Here is a 5,681-nt window from a genome sequence, read left to right as displayed (position 1 = left end):
CATTTCATGGTTTCACACAGTCCGAGGCTGGGTTCCAGTGGGGTGCAGTAAGCCACACCCAGGACCCCACCGTCTGACGCTGCGGGTCCCAGTGGGATGCAGCGAGCCACACTCAGGGTGACGAGGGGAAGGAGAGCTCGACAAAGCACTCCTGAGGTGCAGGATGTAACAGATGTGGTTCAGCTGATGGCAATGAGTGGGGAGAGCATTGACCTTACGCGATCACTCCTGGACACCATCAGTGGGGTGAATAATGAGGTATCAGGAGAAGTAACAACACTCTCACACTGTCCAGGCACATTAGGGATGGAATGTCGCGGGTAGCTGATACACTGTCGGTGAATATGAAGGAAGGAATGTTGCAGGTAGTTGAGACGCTGTCAGGGCACATGTGGGAGGTAGGTCAGAGGTAGCTGTTGCAATAAGGGAACATGCCCATTGACAGAATCAACTGCCACTCCCACTCCAATCCCCAGACCAATGTCTGAAGAGGCCCAAGCCAGGCCTTCCACATTACCGCCTGCCATGTCCCCCCTTCAAGAAGTGCACATTACCCAAGATGCTCGAAAGAATAAGCTTGGTACCAACCTGAGAAACGCTGCACCACCGCCTGTGGGCCATACCCTTTGTCACCCAGCAGCCAGCTCTGCCCTTCTGGCTGCTGCTGAAACATGGCAGATATAGTGCTCTCGTGTAAGATGAACACATCATGGGTGCTCCCAGGGTATCTCGCATCAACTGCCATGATGCGATACATGCCATCACGGACAAGCTGCACATTCATGGAGTGGAAGTCTTTTCTGTTCCTGTACATCTCGGAATCCTCCACAGATGCTCACAAAGTGATGTGGGTATCAATGCAGCCCTGTACCTTTGGGAAGCCAGCAATCCTGGAGAAGCCCACAGCCCTGTCACGCATTGCCTGGGCAGTCATGGGGAGCTTTATGTAGTCATTCCTCTGGGCATATAGTGCAACTGTCACCTGCCGAATGCAGATATGTGTTACATGTTGAGAATGGCGCACACATCCCCAGTTGTGGTCCAGATGCATAAAATGAAAGTGCAGCTGTAACTTTTACTTCAACTGACAAAGCAGTCCTCCTGATGCTTGTAGGGTGCAGGTCTGCTTTTACTAACTCACAGATCTCGTTTACAACTTCTTTGTGGAAACGCAGCCTTCTCACACAGTCTGCATCACTCAGTGCAGGTATGAATGCCTGTCTCGATATACCCGATGTGGGTAAGGCCTCCTGCCCATCATCCTACATGCTCTGAGGTTCCTCAGGTGATGTTGTCTAATCAATCTTCTCCTCTGCAGCACCATCATGCAGAAGGTTAGCACGAGGTATGGCATTGTCAATATTGCCCCCATAATTTAATTGCAGCTTTGCAAGAAGCTCAAAATAGCAGGACAAAGTACTCACACTCTTTCCTCTCTCTCTCTCTCTCTCTCTCTCTCTCTCTCCAAGGTGCACGCCCTAGTATGGACCACATCCTGGTCTGCGCATGCACAATAGGCTTGCTTAGAACAGGACGCGAGAGGCATTCAATTAAGACATTTGAGGCAACGAAGTCTAATGCAATTTTTAAATTTTTGGTGTTTTTCAAAGTACCACCTCACCACCGAACGTCTCCTCACCGGGCTCGAGGGTCGGAGCATCGGCTGGCAGAATTGCTCCCTCATCCGGACACAGGCTCAGCTTCAACCCCTCCCATTCCCCGGCTTCTTTTGAAGCTGCCATATAGCCTAAGGGTTCTCATCCCTTATATAAGTGGCTGGTAGTTCAGTTCGGCTTCCACACCACCAACCCCCACCCTCCCGGGCTTCTTTTGAAGCCGAGCCCCGAGCCCGTGTCTGGGCAAGGAAGCGATTCTACCAGCCGACGCTCTGACCCTTGAGCCTGGTGAGGAGACGTTCGGTGGTGGCATAGTACTTCGTAAAATATCAAAAATTAAAGAATTGCATTAGATTTCCATTTTCTCCCTTATGACTTTGAAGCAATTAAGATTTATGATGCATATTCTTTGCCTTCTTGACTCCCTCCAAAACTTCGTCTAAAAACAATGGCGTCTTTCTGTGCCGATTTTTTAATGTGCGCTGCTTTTTATTAAGTGCCCAGAAGGTTTTTTGGGAATAGTCACATAAGCCATCCTAGGAAAAATGTAAGTTGTCCAAACTTGCTTACATTTTTTTTTTAAGTGCCGCAGACATCAGGTTACAATGACGCAAAAAAAATCATAACCTAAAAAAATCGTACCTAACTGAATTACGCTGACACAGAAACATTGGGGAAACTTGGAGATTTTAATTTACTCCAAAAACAATGGTGCACACTAAAAAAACGGTGCAGATAATTGGGGAAAATTGAGCCCATAGTCAATAAGCAATCTAAGTATTAGAGTTAACCTGCCTGCAAAAATAGTTCCATGTGTTGTTTTTTTTAGTTCAATTTGTTCGACCTGAAAAGAATCAGTTCAAAATTACATTTACATCTGTTTTGCTTTAGAACAACAGATATATTTGTCGATTATATGGTCTGCTTGGTCACACATTTCAGTTTTGAGCCAGGTAAACCGCTGATAGTTTTGCAGTAGAAAATTATAAACTTTCATCACCTTTTTTCTCAAACATTCTCATGTCCTGAAGCCAACATTAGGATGTATTGATGATTGGGAAGAGCAGATGGTTTGATGTATGAAGTTCTCCTTGGCTACAGACAATGCTTTGACATTTCTTTGCATGTTCTTGAGTTTAATATGCCATAAATGAAGTTAAATAAAAGTGCTTAAAAGTCGGTGCAAATTGCTTGAAGTTGAATAATAAAGTTAAATAATAAATTGCTTAAACTGTTAAAGGATATTTCCAGACTTTTCAAACCCAATGTTATTTCACTGAAGAACCCAATCAAGTTAGACAGACATGATTTGCCTTTAACAAATCATGTTGGCTGTTATTTATCAACCCATGTATTTCCAAGTGACAATTATGTCTAGAAGTTTCACCACAACTGGTATTAGGCTGACTGACTTCTAGTTACCTGGTTTATCTCTATCCCCATTTTTAAACAGTAGTGTAACATTTGCAACACTCCAGTCCTCTGGCACCACTTCCATATCAAAGTAGGATTGAAAGAATGTGGCTATAACCTTCATTATTTCCACCATCACTTCCCTCAGCTTCCTGGGATGAATCCCATCTGGACGGGGTGATGTTTCTACTTTGAACACTGCCAACCATTTTAGTGTTTCCTCCTTATCTATTTTTATCCTATCCAATTGCTCCAACACCTCCTGCTTTACTGTAACACTGACAGTGCCCTCTTCTTTAGTGAAGACCAATGCAAAGTACTCATTAAATGCCTCAGCCATGCCACATTTGCCTCCACAAACCGATTTCCTTTTAGGTCCTTAATCTGTGCCAATTTTTCATTGACTATCCCTTTACTCTTTATATGTTTATTAAAGACTTAAGGATTCTCTTTTATGTTACCCACAATGAATGCGGCGGCCTATCCGGCAAAATTCAGCACCTCTGGGATTCTTTTCCAGCGGGGCGGAAGTGGATCATCATGGGGGCGAAAATGGGAGCGGACGCAGTGGCCGTCATTAATGGGGCGGAAGTGGGGGCGGGACAGAATGTCTGCAGCTGTCACCAATCAGCGCCGCGCTGATGACATCATCGCGCTGGCATGTCACTATGTCTCTCCCCTTCAGTTAGAGGTGAGAGCCACTGCGAACTCTGCATATATTTTAGTTAGATCCACTGGGCTATCAGGGAGGGGTTCAGCCGGGCCAGCACCCAAGAGAGGGTGCCAGGTGGTCTGTTGGCAGCCCGACCAAACCCGGGGGCATAATTTTTGGGTCGACCTGGCAGTCGTCCGACAAAAAATAACATAACGGCTATGGCAGTGTGCCCTCCCCTTCACATAGAGTTCACCGACAGCAAGAGCTGTTGGGGCACTGGCCAGCGACGGGGCAATTTCGCAAGGGCAATTGCGCAACCGAGTCCCAGCCAGACGGTAAGGAGCAGGCTGCAGCGGGGAAATGGGCAGAGCGATCCCGGACACCGCTCCGCTCCTAAGCTAAGGCCATTTCTAAAATGACGGCCCCTCCACGGAGAGTCGGCGGCCATTCCGCGCTGCCCCATGGCCACCACTTTCCGGTGGCCAGAGACCTCTCAGGAAGGGCAATTTCAGCCCCAAGATGTTATCTATCGATCTCTGTCTTGATTATACTCACCTCCACTGCCCTCTGGGGTAGAGAATTCCAAAGATTCACTACCCTCTCAGTGAAGAAGTTTCTCCCCACCTCAGTCCTAAATGGCCGATCATTTATTCTGATCCTGTGCCCCCTGGTTCTAGACTCCTCAGCCTGGGGAACATCAGGGCCATGATGTCCTTGCAATCATCCATGATAAGCTCAGGGATGGCAAGGGCCTTGTTCGCAAGCAAACGGACATTCTGCAAAGAGATGCGGAGAGGATCGGTAATGGCAGATCCATTGCCAGCATCCACAGTGTCAGTGCTTGGAGGGATGAGTTGGCCGGGGAAGAGATTAGCAACATTAACCCTCCATGGGCAAGCTGGGTGGCAAGGTCGGTGGGGCAGTAGGCGTTAGCTCTCTTGCACATATGAACGAGGGGCACAATGCATGTTTTAGATCCCCTCACTGAAATTTTGGAAGTGATGAGCGAGGAAGGAATTAGACCTGCCTTGGTCAAGCTTCTTCAACGGTCGCCGCAAAAGTTTTTTTCTTCATTATGATTTTAAAAACCTTCCCCTGGAGCCAGGAGGAGCTGGAGTGCCGCTCTGACTCAAAAGTTTATGTAATCTGTTGCCTTCTCCAACCCCGTACCTGAGAATATCTTTCGGGCTGCTACTGGCGAGGTCAGCGACCAACAACAGCATCTTCAAATCTGTAAGCTGCCAGTGGAAGCAACACAAATGCGGCAACTCACACAATAAAATGTTAATAAGGCCTGAGGCCCACAGATTCTTGATTAACAAGATTTCATATGCACCGTTGTAATAGTTTCTCCTTTTTATAGTCACATTAAGCTATTGTTCGCAATGTAACTTTGTTTTTCGGTGCACCTGAAAGTTAACATGCAGGTACAGCAAGCAGTTAAGAAACCAAATGGTATGTTGGCCTTTATTACAAGAGGATTTGAGTATAAGAGTCTTACTGCAATTATTTAGATTCTTGGTGAGACCGCACCTGGAGCATTATGTACAGTTTTGGTACAGGGTAGATGCAGGGAGGATGTTTCCCCTGGCTGAGGAGTCTAGAACCAGGGGCCACAGTATCAGAATAAGGGATCGGCCATTTAGGACTGAGATGGGGAGAAACTTTTTCACTGAGAGAGTGGTGAATCTTTGGAATTCTCTACCCCAAAGGGCAGTGGAGGCGTACATAATCAAGACAAAGATCGATAGATTTTTGGATACTAAGCGAATCGAGCGTTATGGGGATAGTGCAGGAAAGTGGAGTTGAGGCAGAAGATCAGCCATGAGCTCATTGACTAGCGGAGCAGGCTCAAGGGGCTGAATGGCCTACTCCTGCTCCTAATTCTTATGTTTTTACCACTTTTCTCCGAGCATGATTATCATTATAAAAGCATAAGATAACAAAGAAACATTTTTCAGAATTGCACTTTTATTTCTATTGTCAGCACTATATTT

Source organism: Pristiophorus japonicus, chromosome 16, assembly GCF_044704955.1.
Source record: "Pristiophorus japonicus isolate sPriJap1 chromosome 16, sPriJap1.hap1, whole genome shotgun sequence".
NCBI classification, from domain to species: domain Eukaryota; kingdom Metazoa; phylum Chordata; class Chondrichthyes; family Pristiophoridae; genus Pristiophorus; species Pristiophorus japonicus.
Note: the sequence above shows the minus strand (reverse complement) of the source record.